The following is a 21102-nucleotide window of genomic DNA, read 5'->3' as shown; positions in this document are numbered from 1 at the left end:
ATAAGTGGTACATTAAAACTAGGAGGCACTATGAAGAGGTAATGAAGAAGACATGTATCTAAGAATAGAGAAACCTTTAGTTGGAGAATGAAATAGTGACTTTGAAAAGAACTATCAAGTCCACTACAAAGATTAAAGACTAGGGCATATAAACAAAGGGCTAAATACCTGAGATAGAGGATATGATAGGCCAAGCTATGGTAGTTGATGACGAAGATTTGGAGCCTAGCAAGAAGATTGAAATTAGAATATCAAGAACTTGTTGGTTCACAAGATAAATGCATTAAAATTTGTTTCACAAAATGTGCATAGTAATTATCTTGTTTTGCAGGGGGTTGAATACAAATGTTCTAAGGAAGTTGATCTATTGTCTCCATTTTTTACTACATGGGGTCCTTACACCAAGTTTTTCGATATTATTGTACCTCTTTTGGCACAAAAGAAATATTTTCCAAAGGTAATGATTATCAATGCAGGGAAAATGATAAAAAAGGTAAAAGATTTGAAAGGTTTATTTGCTAGCAAGTTGCAATTAGCTCAGAATAAAATGAAAGAAATTGGTATAGAAAAACCCAATTTTGTGCCCACCATTTTGGAAAATGATGGAGAAGTTAAGGATTGGATGGAATGATCATCTTCTTTTGACAATATTATGGATCATCTTATATTTTTGGCATATTGCAATGATGAGGCAAGTGTGGTGGTAGTATATGTTGGAAATCTGATTGAAAAGCTCATTGTTAAAGATCAAAGAGGGAGATTGTTGCAAAGAAGAAAGATTGTTGTAAAAGAATGTTTTCAATCATTATTTTTTGATTGATGTCAAACCTACTATTTTTAAGGATTATATTTTCTTATAAGATTCAAGTACTATCACTTAGTTGATTGATGAAGAGGATTTGATCAACAAGATGTAACAAGAACACCTAAGGGAAAGGTTGAGTTATGATATTGTAATGAAGTGCAAGGATCAATTAATAAAATGGTTCAATGATGTATTGATAACATACTCAAGGATATAAAGGATGGTCACACTTAGAAACATTGGAGGAAGAAGTTGTAACAAGGTCCAAAAAGAAAAGAAAGAAAGCCTAAGAGGAAAGTTTGATAATTTCCTATTACTCAATAGGAGTCGAGTAATAGGAAATTATAATTTTCTATTACTCGACTTCTATGGAGGAGATCAGAATGTCCAAAAAGAAAAGAGAGAAAGCCTAAGAGGAAAGTTTTATGACATGAAAATGGAGGAAGGTGAAAATTTTGCTCAATATGCTGCAAGAATGAAAGAGGTGGTAAGTGAAATAAGGAGTCTAGGTGGTCAATTGGAGGAAGAAACAACCATTAGAAAATACTTAAGAACACTGCTCCCTATCTATGCTATTAGAGTTTCAACCATCCAAGAGGTAAGGTGTGTATAAGGAAACACACTAACCTTTGAAGGAATAGTGGGAAGACTTACTGCATTTGAGCTATCCAATTTTGACAACTACAGACCTATGAACCTTGAATCTAATTTCAAGGCCAAGATGACAATAAAAAACACTAAGGAGAGACATCAAGCGAAAAAAGAAGAAAAGGAAAACATGCATCTAGTGATAGCAACACATATGAGGAAGATGTGGAATAGTTAGAAGCACTACTAGCTAGGAGATTCCATAGAGGCAAAGGTAAATTCAAAGGTAAGCTCCTTATTACATGTTTAGATTGAAATAAAGTTGGTCATATTACTACAAGATGTCCATAGAAGAAGAACTAAAAAGAAGGAAACAAGCACGGTTACAAGAGAGAAGATGATAGCAAAGATTACAAAGAGAAAGGCAAGAGATGCTACATTGTTGAAGAAGATTCTAATGAGAATGATGATGAAGTAGTCTATGTAGCCATGAAGGATGAGTCAGATGAAGATGAAGAAAAAACATTACTTACATGTGTGAACAAGAAAAACAATTGGATCATAGATAGTGGATGCTCACATCACATGACAGGAGATAAAAGTAAGTTCATCACCTTTACTCAATATGATGGAAATAGTTTTAGATTTGGTAATGATGCTCCATGTAAAATCAAAGGAAAAGTTTCTATTAAGCTCATAGAGAAAATTTGATGTGATAATGCATACTATGTTGAAGGATTGAACTACAACTTGTTGAGTGTATCACAGTTAGGAAAAGTAGGTTGCAAAGTAGAGTTTGGAAACAAAACTGCTAAGATCTATGACACTAATGGAAATCTGATAGGAAAAGGTGAAAAAACTAGGAGTAATTTATTTTACCTAGATTTGGAAGATGAAACATGTCTTGTTGTTAGACTTGATGATGTGTGGTTATGGCATAAAAAAATATGTCATGTTAACTTTGATAATCTGATTAGCATTAGCAAGAAGAAGGTTAAAGGGTTGCCCAAGTTGAAGAAACCTAAAAGCACAATGTAAAAAAAATATCAACTAGGGAAGATAACTAAGTCTAGTTTCAAAAGCAAAACATAACTTCCAATGAAGTACTAGAACTAGTCCATACAGACTTATGTGGTCCAATAGAAGTACAAAGCTACCTAGGAGATGAATACATAATGCTATTTGTAGATGATTATTCCAGGATGATGACTATTATGTTTTAAAAAAAAAAAATTGAAGCATTTCAAATGTTTAAGTGGTATTTGGCCAGAGCTGAGAAGGAAATAGGAAATAACCTAAAATGCCTAAGGTCAGACAGAGGAGGTGAGTTTACATCAAAATAATTTGAAATATTTTGCAATGACAAAGGTATCAAAAGGAAAACATCAACACCAAGAACTCCACCATAGAATCATATTGCTGAAAGGAGGAATAGGTCAGTGATTGACTATGCTAGAACCTTGATGATGGAGAAAAATGTTGCACTAAAGTACTGGAGAAAAGATGTAAGTATTGCAGTCTGTACATTGAATAGAGTCCAAGTCAATAAAGGTACAAATGCAACACCTTTTGAATTGTGGTATGGTCACTCACCCAATGTTAAAAATTTTAAGGTATTTGGTTGTAAATGCTATATTCTAAAAGATACTAGAAATGACAAGTTTGGTGCAAAGAGTGATGAAGGCATATTCCTTGGATACCCCACTAGAAGTAAGGCATATAAGTGTTTGAATACTAACACTAAAAAGATTGTGGAGAGTGCAAATGTAAATTTTGATGACCATACAAAAGTTCAGGTTGATGAATCTAGGCAATTAGAGGATTATAGATCCTATGCATACTTTCATGAAGGAATGACTGTTGAAGACAATGCTACAACTCAAGTTGGTAATTAGCAAAAAAATTTAGTATCTGCCAAGTCTTAGCTCATGAATGCTGAGTTGCATTTAGAAGTTGAGTTACAGAATGTAAAAAATGCACAATCTGATCCTGAAAATTGTACACATGAAAGGAATGATGAAATTCCTGATGAAGAAGAACAAAATGACTCTGAAGCTGAAAGATCAAACATGGAAAGAATGATAGAACTAAGATTAGCCAAGTATGTGAGAAGACATCACTCTATAGATCAAATCATTGGTGAAAAGGATGCCAGACCAATGAAAAGAAATAGACTGAGGAATGAATCATGTCTGCTAAGCAAGGTTGAACTTAAAACAATGAAATATGCACTACAAGATGATGACTAGTATAAAGCCATGGAAGAGGAGATAGATCAGATTGAGAAGAACAAAACATGGTCTCTAGTTCCTAGACTAGCTGATGATAATGTGATTGGTACCAAATGGGTGTTCAAAAACAAACTTGATGAGAAAGGTGAGATAACAAGAAACAAAGCCAAACTAGTTTGGAAAGGCTATGCACAAGAAGAAGGATTAAATTATGGAGAGACATTTGCCCCTATTGCAAGAATGGAAGGAGTGAGAACATTACTTGCATATGCTTCTTACAAAGGTTTCAAAGTGTACCAAATGGATGTAAAGTCTACTTTTATAAATGGTATTCTGGAAGAGGAAGTTTACATAGAACAACCAGAGGGATTTGTTGATGAGAAGAATAAGGACATGGTTTACAAACTACACAAAGCACTTTATGGATTGAAGCAAGCACCTAGAGCATGGTATGAGAGGTTGCACAAATATCTTGTGAATATAGGATTTGAGAGAATAGATGACAAAAAAAACTTGAACATCAAAGTTGAAGAAGCTAAAGACATTTTGATATCATAAATATTTGTTGATGACATAATATTTGGAGAAAAATATATTCTTTGCAAAGATTTTTCTGATTAAATGAAGCATGAATTTGAGATGTCAATGTTTGGAGAAATCAAATTCTTTGTTGGATTACAAGTACATCAATTGAAGCATGGAATATTTGTGACCCAATCCAAATACATCAAGGTGGTACTCAAAACATTTGGGTTAGAAGACTCAAAACTAGTTAGCACACCAATGGCAATGGGCCATAAACTATCTAAGAATGATGAGTCTACTGAAGTGAATTAGACATTGTATAGATCAATGATTGGAAAGCTGCAATATGTTGTACATAGTAGACCAGAAATTGCATTAATTGTTGGAATAGTAGCAAGATTTTTTGCAAATCCAAGAGAAAATCACTTAATGGCAATGAAGAAATACTAAGATACTTAAAAGAAATTGATGACTTTGGTTTGTACTACAAGAGGAGTGAGAAATTTGAACTAAGGGCCTACACTAATTTAGATTGGGAAGGTAACATTAATGATAGAAAAAGCAGTAGTGGAGGAGCAATTTTCTTGGGAAAAAGGTTGATTACATGAACTAGTAAAAAACAAAGCTGCACCTCACAGTCCACTGTTGAAGCTAAATATGTGGTAGCTGCTATAAACTGCACCAATATTGTATGGATCAAACACTTGCTATAAGGTATGAAGGAAGAGGTAACTGAGCCTATAATACTCTATTGTGATAATACAAGTGCTATCAACATATCAAAGAACCCTGTAATGCATGCCAAAACCAAGCATATTACAATCAAGTATCACTATGTAAGAGAGTTGGTGGAAGACATACAAATGAAGATGGAATATGTTAGCTCAAAGGAACAAATTGTTGACATCTTCACAAAACCACTACCTAAAGATGCTTTTGAGTATCTTAGAGGTAAGGCTACTTGAAGAAAAAGAAAGTATGCTCTGCATCAAATGAGTTGAATGTTGAAGATTTTACACATTGATGTAGAGGATGTTTACTTTGGGATTCATGCCTTAAGTAGTAGATGTGCTAAAAACTCCAAATAAATTACAAGCAAGAAGACAGAGGGAGACATTGAATTAAACTACAAAGTTACACTTGCATATTAAGATGTTAATATGTCTTTGGAATTGTTGTTAAAGAGGGAGAAGATGTTTGAAACTAATCAATAGGTGAAGGATTAAGAGGGAGAAATAGCATAAAACTGATCAAATGAAGATAAAGGGAGAAATTGATAGAAATAATTAGAGGTTGATTAGAACAATAGAAGATGAGCAATACAGAGGAGAAAGACAAAGAACAAGGATACAAAAACAAAGAGGGAGAAGTTGAAATTAAGCAATTAGAATAGTAGAAGGAGATGTGAAGCTACAATTAATTTTTGGCATTTGACTTACTATTCTAACCTAATAAGTTCGTGGTTGAATAGTTTAGTCTGATGGTTGATTAGTTTGGTTTTCCATCAATGCCAAAGAGGGAGATTGTTGAAAATCTAATTGAAAAGCTCACCATTGAAGATCAAAGAGGGAGATTGTTGCAAAAAAGAAAGATTGTTGTAAGAGAATTTTTTCAATCATTGTTTTTTCATTGATGTCAAACTTGCTATTTTTAGGGATGATTTTTGCTTATAGGATCCAAGTACTATCATTTAGTTGATTGATGAAGAGGATTTGATCAACAAGATGTAACAAGAGCACCTAAGGGAAAGGTTGAGCTATGATGTTGTAATGAAGTGCAAGGATTAATTAAGAAAATGGTTCAATGATGTATTGATAACATTATCAAGGATATAGAGCATGGTCACACTTAGAAACATTGGAGGAAGAAATTGTAACAAGGTTGATTGCAAAGCTTAAACTAAGATCTTTTAGTGGGTGCAGAGCAAGTTAGTTGAAGCTGAGAAAATTCTTAGTAGGAGCTAAGTAACAAGAAATTCTAGTGTGTACTGAGTGGTCTTTAGGTTCCAAGTGAAGATGAGGTGCCAAGCATCATAAAAAATATGGTTGGTGTCAAGTGATCTTCAGGATCTATGCATCAGGAAAAATATAGTGGGTGTCGAGTAACATAGTATGTGGCAAGCACCAATATTTCAATAGTGTCGAGCTGCTGCATTATTTCAAATGATGAAGATTTACCACATATGAGTTGACATAGTGGTTACATTAAATTTTGTGAATGGTTTGGAAGATAAGGATGATGATCTGGTGGCACAGAATCCTATGAAAACCATTTTTGGGTGAATTCTAAAGGATCATTCAAGAAGTTTCTAGAGGAAATTGAATATGGGTTAGATGCAATGAATCCTACCTAATCCATGCAAATTGGAAATAAAGAATGGAAGAATCAAGCGGGAAAAGGAACTCCAAGACTTCTATTTAAGGAGTCATAGACCAAGAAGCAAAGAGCTACTGATACTGTTGTTGTTGAAGAGCCAAATCTATGAAGTGGTTAGAAGGGTGTCAAGGAGGAGACATCAGGGAGAAGGAAGAACACAGAGGCTCTACTTTTACGAGTGGTCATGAAGAGATGATTACACTAGTACATTGAGCATGGAGACTTAAGAAGACTAAGCTTGAAAGGAGGGCAAGCTGTCAGAGTTGTAGAGATTGAAGGCCAGACAAGGGTATGAGCTTAGATCTGTAAGATAAGTTGTATGTTGTAGTCAGGTCAAAGATTATCTAATACTCTCTAGCAATTGTATTTGATATGGAAATACTATGGACTTAGGTTGGTTTAATAACCATTTGTAAATCCTTTAACGAGGTGGCATTCCAAGTGAATGTTCTAAAGTCCTCTAACCAAGTCCACTTCTAATAGGGTGGTTAAATTCTCTAACAAGGTCACATTTGACAATGTGTTGTAAGCCTTTAACAGGGTAGGCCTTTCATAGGGAATCACTTTAGAAGAGTGAGAATTGAGTAGCATGTTACTGGTGGTTTTTCACAAATTGGGTTTCCATGTAAATCACTATGTTATGTGTTGATTTCTTGTGTGTTATGCTTGCATGTTGATTTATAGTAACTTTTTGATTAGTAAAGTTAAAGCTTGGATGAATGAATGGTTGAATGAGCTCACTATACTTAGTAAAAAGTTTGAATAGGACATTTGGACCTTGAATAACTAATTCAACCCCCTCACCCCACCTCTCCCCCTCTTAGTTATTCTAAAACATTTCTAATAGTATATGATTTGATATATATGCTATACAAGTTAGAAGCTAAAATATCAAAGATAACTACAAAGGTCAAGGCCGTAATAGATGCAGAGTGGAGCAAACACCTTGATGAATTAAATGGAATTAGGGATTCCACCATGCCTAATGTAGACATCAATATTGCTATCTTTGAAGTTATAGCAGATATAAAGGCTCTACCATCCCAAGAAAGTGATTAGATAGTTCAAAGATATAATTAGAGGTAGAAGAGATGAAAAGGTAAGGAAAGTGATCGGTAGTTAAAAACAAACAAAAATATGCTCAAGATGCCTACAAAATGTGCCACCTGCCAATTTTGCAACTGCATTCTAATTTTGATTAAAGTATAGACAATTTTTGTATAAATAACTTGTGAAATATCTTTGTATTTTCTTTCCAATAGAACTATGACATATCTCCTCCCATCTAAAGCTTGTTGTAATACTTCCTATAAAATAATTTTCAAGATGTGGAGTGGGGGTCTGAGTTTTGTAGAATTCTAATGCTTATGCTATTTACAGTCGGCCCAATTTTTGTGTCAATTGTATGTTGTTTCAAATTTGCATACTGAATACATAATGAAAAGTGAATGACATAATTTTTCATATTTTGAGTTATATTCTAAGTATTACACCAGTGATGTATTATTTTCAAAGAATAATAATACAAAGAGGGAGTTCTGTGTACTTGTATCTCTAAGTTTTGTCTCCATTTTCATATGCTTGTTATTTTTGCATTGAATGAGAAAAGTTCATGCAATTTAATGTAGTTGGGTAGGTTGTATGTCAATTTATTGTTGCTTTTAATTCAAGGAATTAAGTAAATGCTTCCATGAATTGATAGGGTTTCTAGGCATATGAGAGGGATATCATAAGAATGGAGTGAAGGGTTAACAACTGATGATTTTAATTACAAGTCCATAAAATAGATCAATTATTTACTAGTGTGACTTTGTATAGAAATAGATAAGGCAATGGTCATAAGTTGTGATTCAAACCAATACAATTATTTGGTTACAAAAAATGCATTTAAATCAAAATCAAAATTTACTTTTTATAGTAATGAGATAAATTGCTGGTCATTACTTATTTGTAATCATTTTCCTCTGAGTTATAGTTGGCTAATGTAATCAAGGAGTTAATTAAAAGTCCAAGAATATTGTTGGACATGTTCTACTATAGGGGATAGATATATAAAGAAGAGTATGAGAGAATTAATTTTGAAGAAAATATCAAAGAACAAATCATTTCAATCCCTGAGGTGCACCTACCTTGGCCTTGTAGAGCCTAAAGTGTAGAGAGTCTTTGAGATGTGTTAAATATGGTCAAAATCTAAGATAGATTTTGTTGAATATGGGAATTTGCTAATCCTTATACCTTGTTGTATCTTATGCATCCTAGTGTTGGGTGTTTTTTTGCAACTTAGTAGTTTTAAAACACCAATAGGTTGCACTTGTGCTACTGCGACATAATGGATAGTAGGTATCTATGAAGTAGATCCTTTTACTGTCACTCCCTTTGAGGGTCCTGCCATAGCAATAGGTGTTGCTACCAATACTTCTATTTGTCTACTAGCCTTTATTTCCAAGGCTATACCCTTTACCTCATTGAATTTTTCTTTGGTAATGCTAGATTTCTTCAAGATAAATTCTATCTTCTTATCTACATTTTTCTTAATATCTTTATTATAAATTTCTCTATGATCTTCTTTAATTTTTTCCTCGAAGGTACCCCATCTAGGATAGTCCATTCCCTTTTTTGATTTGAGTATGATCTTCGTATACCCTTCAATAAGATCTTCAATCATTTTATAACCCATAGGGTCTATGAACTTGAATCTAGGTTCAACTACTTCCATGCATGTGAAATCAATTTCAACCATGAAACATATATGATTTTTTACTTCTCCACAAGTGATGGAGGGATCCTAGATCTTTTCTTCATTTCAAATTGGAAGTTTTTCATCATCTTCGTTATATCAGCTATCACTTTTTCCTTTGACTGCATCCTATAGAAATGTGTCACTAACATCATAGTACACTGACTGTTGTCTCATTTCCTATTAATTATGCCAGGGAATTGTCTGATTACATAGAAGAATACATTTGTTAATAGGGCTTCAAACTTGAACACCACATTCTTAGTTTTCTTCAATTTCACAATGTTGTCCAATAGTTGTTGCTTAAAAATCTCACACATATTTACTTTTTCTTTCTTTACTATCATTAGGTAAGCTACATGGATAAATCCAATAGGCACTGAGTTTAGTCTTGAAGTGCAGTTCATCTTATACCCAATTATCTTGTTGATTACCCTTATATCAATATCAGCTATGAGATCAATTCTCATGTTTCTTCCATTAGATTTGGTTCTTAGATTTGTCTCCACCAATTTCTTTACATTCTTTTCATCCACTATATTGCAACCTTCATTACATAGACCGGTGAATTTGTGAATCAAGTTATTTCCAATTATCATAGAGATGTATCCTACCTAGAATACGCCTTCATTCACTATGCTCAGAATAATTCTACTCCATTTGTGATTATGAAATTCTGTGTGGAACATAACTCATGATATTCAAATCCTTCAAATGTGCAAACTCTTTCTTCAAGGATAGGTCTCCATTGCACATAATTTCTAGGTCTTTGTGAATGTCACTATCACCAATACTTTCAAACTTATATTCTATGTATGACCTAACATCTTCTACATGTAATACATTTTCTAGAACATGCAAAAATACTCCTAAAGGATCATCCATTTGAGATACAAATGAGTGCTTCTTATATTTGTACCTTGGCATCTCATTCACATTACACACAGTGGGTCAATTTTCCATCTTAAATCGATTCAAAAGAGTTCAAAGACTATAAAATACTTGGTAATCATGTAACTATGGCTTTCTTGCTTCACACTACAAAATGCTTCAAATTCACCTTTACTTCACTATTAAATCACTCTCAATTTCTTCTTAATTTTTGAAATGATTAAATGGTACTCAAAATCTTGTTCACATCCTTTAAATCTTTACAATTTGAACTTTGCATTGATTTCATAACTACCCAATTCATAAAAGTTGTTATCTATTTAACCAGTAAATTGTTTTCATCTATACAACCTCATTCTCCAAATGATTTTTGCTCTTTATCCAAGCTTCCTTGCAATCTATTACTCCTTCCATTAACTTCACTAGCTTATGTTCCATCTTTCTGATACTTTGTCTTTGATAGAAAAGTACTTAATTCAAATAAGATGAATCACACACAATGGTTGATTTCAATCTCTCATTAGGTACATCAAAAAATTATTCTTCTAAAACCACGTGAACTTGATGGATCATTTTCTTTCACAAATACTTAAATTCTTCAACATGGTCTTTAAGTGCTTCTTGTTGACTGTTGTTGCTTCTATCATTTCTATTGTTATTTCTTCTATAGTTTGACTTCATGTTGATGCTCCTCATATCCATTCTATAAAATATTTCCATGTGTCCAAAGTTATTGCATAACTGACATACAATTGTACTCCTTCTCTAATTAGGTCCATTCAAATTGGCTGGTGCTCTGTAATTCCTTATAATGTGTCCAAAGTTATTACATTTGTGACATACAATATTTCTTCTTGTTCCATTGGCTTCTTTTCCATCATTAGATGTACTTGAGGATCTCCTTCTTTCATTACCTATAGGGTTAGTATCCCTAAACATTCTATTATTTCTATTATTACTATAAAAATTAGGTTTCTTACAATCTACTGCTTTATATCCAAAACCATGACAATTATAACAATAGAAATTAGTAATAGGTTTGAAATACTTACCTCTAAACTCTCTCTGCATATTACCAACTTCATTACATATAAAATGTTTGCCTTTAAATTCATGTCTTACTTCTTTAGGTGGTTCAACTTTTTCCTTTTATTTAGGTTCATAACATCCCTCAAGTTGACTTACTTGATCATCTTCTTTAGGTACTTCTATAGATTTTTTTGGTTCAATTCTATTTTGATCATTCTCCTTGGGTTTAGGGCTTTCAACAATTGGGTCTAGTTCTTCTCTAGCTTTAGATTTCTTTGTTGATTTTTCTCCACTAAGATATCCAAGACCTGTATTATCATAATAAGATCTATGATAAAATAGTTGTTCATCATTTTTATCATGATTGGAATAGAGCTTCTCTAACTATTGGTTAGTCAGAGTTGATTCTCCTTTCACAATAATATTGTACTCCTCTAATTTTACATGCTCTATTTTGATAGAATCTAATTTAGATGTCACTTGTGTCAAATGGGATTTTACATCTACATTTTCAAATTTCATATTTGAGTCAATTTTGCTATCATCTTTCTTCAAACTCAACTTCAGTTCAACAATCTTCAACTATTGTTTCAAATCTCATTTTCTTTCTTTAGGGTTTCTACCTCATTAGTATCATGAGTTTTCTCTATAGGTTATATCTTATATGTGAGATGATCAATCTTATCTTTCATTTTCCCAATGTGCTCCTTTGCATCTTCATACCTTTCTTTCAGGTTGTCTCATTCTTCTATAAGAAGATCAATTTGCTCAAGGGATTCTTCAAGATTCCTCTTTAAATATTCCATATTTATAGGAATTTTACTGAATTTTTTAAGCCTCTTCTAAGTAATTGAGCTTTGATACCAATTTTTAGAAATAGATAATACTTAGAGGGGGGTGACTCAATATTCTACAAACTTTTGCCTGCAACTAAACTTTGTTAATTACTTTACAACTTGTATATGAAAGTAAACTAACAATGTTGAATAGTAAATAAATCTATTAACAAAGATAACTCATAACATCATATTTTTTTACTTGGGAAAATCCTGAATAGGGAAAATCCTGAACAAGGAAAATCCCAGTGGGGATGGTACCCATGAAATGATCCACCAAAAAAAAGAATCTTGTTAAGGATATTGACCCTATTAGGAGTCTATGAAGTGCATATAGTATTTTGGTCCTTTCTAGAGGACTAGGCCCTATTAAAAGCCTCAACCTTGTTAGGAGTAGCCTCAACCATGTTAGGAGTTGGTGATTGAATTGAAAATGTATGCAATAAGAGTGCATTACCCAAACATGCAATTATACAATATAGTACATTTATACAAAAGAGATAGATATAAAAACCTCTTTACTACTAACTGGCACACTTTTCATATCTTTGAACTTTCATCAAAATTTACATTAGGTTGCCTTCACATGAGTTCTCATAACTCATACATAGTTTGCACACACACTACATAGTTCACATACTTTTTACACTACTTTGCAAGTAATGATTTCTTATTTATACCTTTCCTTTTTACAAAACTTTGTCCCATTGGCTTATATGCTTTCACATGTTTGGCTAAAAAAAATTAGCTTATGCTAAGTTAGGTTAACATCTAGGATGTCCTTCCTAATTGGTTAAAAAATTATTTTATTTCCAAAATAATTTCTCAACCTGTAATTAATTTTTTCTATCATACTATGTTCTACTTTCTTCATTGCCTTTACTTCTAATTAACCTGTAACTTGTTCTGTACTACCAAAATTGATCCGTGCTCTTGACCACATCATCATAACTTTTTGTATTATTCATACCTAACTACACACAAGCCAAATGTCTCAGTAGACTTCACAATGTAAAAAACTATCTCTACACTATTATTAAAACTAACACAGATAATTTTATGTCTTTGATCATAGAATATTCCACTATATATTTTTCCTTGTTGGAAATATAAGAGGAGTAATCGAGAGGGGAGGGGTGAATCAATTACCACTAAACAAATTCTTAATCCCTTAGATGTCTATACAAACTTCCTTTAAACTCACAACTCAATTAGAACTAGATATACACTGTAACTTGGTTAACAAAGAAATTTGATATATTAATGTGTATTAACCTTCAATAACTTATTGTAGAAAGATAAAGTAATAAGAAAATAACATCAACACATGAGACAACAAGATTTAACATAGAAACCCAATTTGGGAAAACCACCAATGCAATTAGTTACAACTTTTCGCTCTTATGAAGTGAGCCTTGTTAGGAGCCAACCCTATTAAAGTTTACAAAAAAAACTACTAGGTGTGGCCCTATTAAAGGATTTAAATTACCCTATTAGGAGTGGCCTGGTTAGAGGTCTTGAGACACTTCAATCTAGAAATGCCACCTTGTTACAGGGTTTAAAAAATGACTATTAAGTCAACTCTGTTAAGAGATTTCTTCACTACTACAATTATTAGAGAGTAAAAATGATTGACCTAACTTATGAAGCAACTAGATTGGAGATTCAAATCACTATTCTAGCTTATCCTTTGGATCCTCCTTGATCCAAATATTCTTTGCATCTCCTTGGATACTATACTCTTAATCAAACATCCTTCTCTATTTGCATATTATCTTCTTTACTTCTTGCTCATATTTCAATCCACATCTTGACATTTCATATATATGAAATCCAATGTCAAGTTAGCTTGAATACCCTTTCAAATAAACAAATAACATTCACTAAGTCAGATTGCATAAACCAGTAGATTGATAAAACTAATTTGCTTAAGGTCAGCTAAAACTGGGTCACTCTAATACCACTGAGTTCTTTGGTAACTGATCTAACTCAGTTTACATTGAGCTCCTTTGGTAACTAACCTAACTTGGTTTTCACAGGAATTCTTAAAATTCTCTTCTTCTAAATTTTTTCTTAGCAAATACTAGAGTCTTCTAAACTTGGCTTCAAATGGTAGTTCTTAGTAAGAGTATAACATTTGTGTAACATCAATGACAATATACAATTGAATAATTGTTATCAACAATCTCCCTCATTGGCATTGATGGCAACACAAAATGTCATTAAGAAAAGAAAACTTAGAGTAGTGAAATGATTTATAAGATTATTTTATATCCTTAATTTCATTTTGATTATCTATACATCCATGAGATCTCTCTCTAAGATTCTCCCTCTATCATCTTATCTTCACACTCCATCAGACCAAGTTTTCTGTCTTGTAGATTATTGTCTCTGATTTTGATTATATTAATCTTTCTTAATGAATAAGTGTCATTATTATCTTTCTCTTTGACACCAAATTCCAAAGACTTGACATTTTTTTTACAATGTACTTGATGTACTAATTTATATGCAATGCTCGTTGACTTCTTTTAATCAACTAGATATGTCTTCAATGCAGTTTGGTTGATGCATCACTAATTTGTATTCTAGTGAGAATCAAATAGGGGAATGACCCCTTATCTTTCCTCTTAGTTACAAAAATGAATCCTTAGGTAATGATCTGGTAAAATTGTCTATAATTTTGCTCCTTTTTGTAAGCATATTCCAATCTAACTTCTTTATCTTGAACCAATTCTCTCAAAAAATGATACTTGATTGCAATGTATTTTGTCTTAGTATGCATCACTAGATTTTTAGACATATTGATTGCACTTATGTTATCACAATGGATGATCACTAGATCCTTGATTTCTTCCTTCATTCCTAACAATAGTTGCTTGAATTATATTATATTGGTACAATTAACTATTGTAGCAACATATTATGCCTCTATTGTAGACTAAGAGATGTAATTTTGCTTTTTACTTGCCAAAGATACTAACCTCTTTCCAAGAAAGAATGCTCCTCCACTGATGCTCTTCCTATCATCAATGCTTCTAGCCCAATCAACATTAGCAAGGGATTTTAGCTCAAAGTTTCCTCCTTTCTTGTACCATAGACCATAGTCTTGTGTTCATTTTAGATATCTCATAATTCTTTTGATTACCATCATGTGATTTTTTTTGGAATTCATAGAGAATCTTGCGACTATACCAACTACTAATACAATATCAAGTCTTGTATGAACAACATATTAAAGTTTCCCAATCATAGATCTATAGGTAGTTTGATTTACCTCTTTTGAAGCATCATTCTTGTATAACTTATGTCTAGCAGAAATACATGTTCCAACTAGTTTGGAATCTTCCATTCCAAAGGTCTTCAATATCTCCTTGACATATTTTGACTAAGTAATGTAAATGACATCCTTTATTTGATGAACTTATAAACCAACAAAGAATTTTATTTCTCCAAACATTGACATTTCAAACTCTTTCCTCATTTCTTCAGAGAATGACTTGCATAAGTCATCATGATCTATAAATAGGATATCATTTAGAAATATTTCTACTTGCAAAATCTTATTTTTTGGTCCCTCTTTAATATATAGGCTATTGTTATCATTGGTTCTTTGAAAACCAATTTTTACCAGATATCCATGAAGTCTCTCATACCATGCTCTAGGAGCTCGCTTCAGACCATATAAAGCTTTGTGTAACTTACAAACCATGTCATTTTTGTTTAGATCAATGAAACCTTTAGGCTAACTAATGTAGAATTCTTCTTCTCGAATTCCATTTAAGAAAAATGCACTTTTAATCCTTTAAATACAACATATGCAAATAGTGTTCTAACTCCTTCAAGTCTAGTAACAATATGCAACATTTCTCCATACTCTATGCTTCTTTTTTAGTGTATCCTTTGCACACTAGGCTTGCCTTATTCCTTGATACTTCACTATTTTCATTCAATTTGTTTCTAAATACCCACTTTGTACCATTTACATATGTATCAATGGGTCTAGGAACAAGAGTCCAAGTATTGTTCCTTTCAATTTTCTCAATATCTTCATTTATTACCTCTATCCAACTTTCATTTTTTAATGCATCTTAATATTTTCAAGTTCAAATTTAGTAAGAAAACATGTACCTCTTAGTTTGTTCCTTGTCATTGCGCCTCCTATATGATCTCCAATTATTTTCTCAGGCCCATGATGCTTTTTGACATATCTAGCAAGTAAAAGTATCTTACTTCTACATTCTAGATTGGATTCACTTGGTTCTATTAGAAATAGATACTATCGAGTGGGGGGGGGGGGTGGCTGAATTAGTATTCTATAAAATTTTTCCCACAACTGAATATTATTAATTACTTTGTAACTTGTATACAAAAGTAAACCAACTATGTTGAACAATAAATTTAACCATACACATAGATAATTCATAACAACATTATTTATTAACTAGGGAAACCCTGTCCAAGGGAAAACCTTGGCGGTGATGATACCCACTAGATGACTCACTAAACAATAGGATCTTGTTAAGGATATTGACCTTGTTAGGAGTCTATGAAGCACATATAGTGTCTCAAGTCCTTGTTAGAGGACTAGGCCTTTTTAGAAGCCTCAACCCTATTAGGAGTTTCTACAACCCTATTAGGAGTTGGTAGATCAATTACAATGTATGTAAGAAGAGCCCACTACCCTAACATGCAATTATACAATTTAGTTCCTTCAAAAAATAGATATACTTACAATACCTTATTGCTATTGTAACTCACATTGGCTCTGATCTAACATTAGAATTTGCATCACATAAGGCTCACAAGCAGTTCTCATAGTAGTTCACATGTCACATCTAATCATGCAAATTATTTAATATTTTCACATTACACACATTAACTATGCAACACACTTTCCCACTATTTGTGCAACATAACATCTTTACTTATATCTTGCACATTCACAAATTGTTGCTCAATTGGGTTCCATGTCTTCACATGCTTGACATAATATAAAATAATATCCACATAGTTGACTTAAAATGAGTTAGTAATTATTTTAAAACCAAAATAATACCTAAAGTTGTACAGCTTTGTTTTGTGCTATGCTTTGTTCTGCACTATTAAATACCAACACAATTGAACAAACTGTAACTTGCATCATACTAACCATACACACATGCACACTAGTACACATCATAATGAATGTAGCACGAATATTTCCTCAACTACACATAAGCTAACTCTTTGTGCATCATCTATACTATTAATATTTTCTCACCATAATGCTACAAATTATCTAATACTTAGAAAATTTTCTATCTATGATAGCATAAATGAAATGCTAAGTATATGTTGCCATAAATGATAACCATCAAGACATATAACTAACCATATTTCCAAAAGGTTCACCATGCTCAAAGGTTATATGAATTTCCAAATTCTTCTTTGTTTATGTTATCTGACACTTGGTTCCCATAGACTGTGAGTGGGGTTCCTCTATTTGAGACTTGTTTCAAGCTGTCTCCAACTCAAGTTGCACTGGCTACAACTCGGTTGACATTGGATGTAACTCAATTGATACTCTAGACTTGGGTGACTTGGGTGGGGTAATCCATTAAACACTAGGTAAGGTATCAAGTTCAAAGTAGACAAAGGTTATGTGATCCTTAGATTCTTTTCTTCTTTGTTCTTCATTCTTTTTTGCAAACTCATCAATTTTTACACTTCCACTTTCTATAACCTTGTGAGTAGCAAGATTCAAACATTTATACGATTTTCTTTGTTGGAGTATCCTAGGAAAATGCCTTCATCACTTCTCACATCAAACTTTCCTTTCCTTGCCTCTTTTAGGATATAACATTTGCTTCCAAATACTTTGAAATAACAAGCATTAGATTTATAACCATACCACAATTCATAAGGTGTTTGATCTGTACCTTTCTTTAGTTGAATTTAGTTAAAGGTATGGTTCTATTGTGTTGATTTCTTCCTTCTAGTATTTGGTTGCAACATTTTTCTCTATCATCAGTGTTCTTGCACAATCCATGATAGATCTATTGGTGTATTAAAATTTAATGTTTCAAAAATCCCAATGAGAATAGAATACATCTAGGGGGAGCTACTTCCCACCTACAAGATACCTGTTCAGACATCAGGGCCAACTATAAGGCTATACTCCTTCTTCTTTAGGATTTGCAAAACCTAGGTAGGTGTACCTCAAATTCATTCATATGGTACAATGTTAAATCATACATTTGAATCTAACAAAGTAGATAATACCCTTAATCTTATAACACTTATGTTAACAACATAGAAATGAAATGGCTAGAATCATAACATATGAACTAGATAAGCTGAGTGAGGGTAATGCTTTTCAACTTTTCAATAAAAAGGGAAAAGGATTTTGACTATGAAATGAACAACATAACACTTTGATCTTGTAGCTGATCAGTGCCTTATCTATTGGGTAATCCCACAAATCACTGACATACATCTCTAGAAATCATTGAGACATTTCATGTATCAGGGCTTCTGGATCTATCTATTCACCTTGTGAATCAAACATATGTATCATTTCTGACTCTCATACTTAACCTATCCCTTCATGAAATCTATAACCTCGTGATGATAGACTAAGCATTTAAATGACTTCTTGAATCACAAGCAAATAATATCAACATATACAACCTAGAATAGATTGCAACTGAGTTTTATGCTCTTTGTTCACAAAACACAAAAGATCACAAATAATATGAACATGAGACAAGATTCAGATTAAATATTGGCTTGTTGCTACACTTCTATTCATTTCCTTGAAATAAATAAATAAAGGATGCATGATATTGAAATATAAAACTACTAGATAGACTAGAACTATCTATATTATCACTACTTGTTCATTACATGAGATAAATATTAAATGGTGGAATCATAGTCATGACATAAATTTCAACCTAACTAGAACCATCCTTGTGGTATCACAGCAGTGAAAATCAAGAGAAAAAATTGGATATGATCTGAAAGTGACACATATCCACTTGAATCTCCATCCCTTACTACTACAAAACATCTCTCTTCTCTCTACAACCAAAATCTGAAAAGAATCTCATCATTGTGCTCCAAGAAACTCAAAATATCTCCTCCAACTGATGAGAAACCATTGTTATGATGAAAACATCAAATATGCATATGAAATGCTAATAAAATCTACATCCTTACATCAAAGTGAAAAAAACCATCACTAACTACATCCTTACTACCTTTGGTGCACATCCAATTCACCATTTCACCAAAAATCAAATCTGAACTGCTACAATAGAAAATGGTTGAAAAATAGGCACCTGGTACAAAACCTTGAATATTTTTAATGTATGGCTACTTGTGCAAAAATAAACTTCAAAATTGGAAATTTTATTCTAAGACCTTTCCAACGATATATGATAGTCCTATACCCACTTATCAAAAATGCCTAAATCTCTATTTGAAAAACTGGCTCTTAGCATGGCTCTGAGCTCTACACTTCATTGCAAATATTTAATTTTTCCCTAAGGTCAAAACTATATAAAATATCATTTTTAATTTAAAATACCCATGTATGTACTTTCAAAATGAAAATATTAAAATATTATAATTTTCTCAATTTTGAAAATTTTCTCTATTATCCAATTTGGGTCAACCTACTTTGACCACCCTGAAACATATCACCACGTGATTGGTTAGGTTTTGCACTGCCATCCACCGCCTAGGCACCACATGAAACCTTCTAATTGGTCCACTAATTTTTTATTTATCACCTTACACACTGCCACATGGAAGCTTCTCATTGGATTCTCTCTTGTATAGTCACTACCACATCACCTGCCTACTAGACACCCTACCACATCAATGCGAGAATGCGACATTCAACCTCAGCTTGCCATGTGTCACTCCTACCACATCAACACCTCAAGAAATGTGTCAAACTTGGATACCACTACCATGTGTTAGTCTACAATTCATCATTGAGGTACCACTTTTCTACTTCTGGTAGGTCTAGAATTCCATGTCATCACTGACATCAACATGTTGGTTCAAAATATCTTCTTTACTTTTCCCTCTAGCTTGGCTGGATGGGTTTGTCACACAAGGATGAGGTTTTAAAACCTTTGTGTCTTCAAGATACAATTTAATATTATATTGAGGCTTTTAAACAACAAAAATCTTCCTTACCCACCCAATGTGGGACTAAAAGTCTTTCATTATTTTCCCTTCACTCCTGCATTGCATTGTTTTCCTCCAACAATCCTTCATCACTGACAAAGGTGTCTCAAGACAAGGAAAGTATAGGGAAAGAAAAACTCCAAAGAAACCCTCCCCAAGCCATTTGATCCAAGAATTTCCATCCACGCCAATCCATGCATGTCCATCAAAAAAATTGATACATTGACTAAAAAAGAGGTGAATGATGGTGATTTAGCAAATAGTTCACCATAAAAATGGTACGGATGAAGCAAAGTGAAGTTGTTGTAGTTGATAAATGCACCTCGTGCATCGATACTAATTTGCCTTACCTTAGCCCAAAGCACAACAAGTCTTTCATTTTATTTCCACCTCCCTACATTTATCTACCATGGCTTTCCAAATGCATTTAGTGCTTTAGCTAAAGCTATCTCAACTTCTTTCCATGTTTCTAGGTCCCCTAAGTTTTTTTTTGGCATATGTCTAATGTTTTCTTCCTACTCACCAATAAAAAGGATATAATTATACTGATATAATTGAGCTTCTCACACCTTTTTCTAGATTTTATGTTAGATGTGTCAACATCAACATAATAACTAGCTTCATGGATCTGATTGTGGACCTTCAATGCATAGTTTGATGACTTTTTTGACAAAGGGAATACAATAGCTTGGTGAGGACTAAGCTTGAAAAGCTATTTCCCTACATAATTTTCAATAAGGATGGCAAGCATGCACTCAATTGAACCAAGTATCACCCAGTGTATCATAACATGTTCCTCCCTCTTTGCTTCATCCTCATAGATAGTTCCAAAGTAGCCGTCATATTAGAACCTTTTGGCATTGCCTCACTCCAAAAATTGTACTAGAAAAATGCCAAAAA

This window comes from Cupressus sempervirens, chromosome 9, assembly GCF_028749045.1.
Source record: "Cupressus sempervirens isolate cs-2001-9-10 chromosome 9, ASM2874904v1, whole genome shotgun sequence".
NCBI classification, from domain to species: domain Eukaryota; kingdom Viridiplantae; phylum Streptophyta; class Pinopsida; order Cupressales; family Cupressaceae; genus Cupressus; species Cupressus sempervirens.
Note: the sequence above shows the minus strand (reverse complement) of the source record.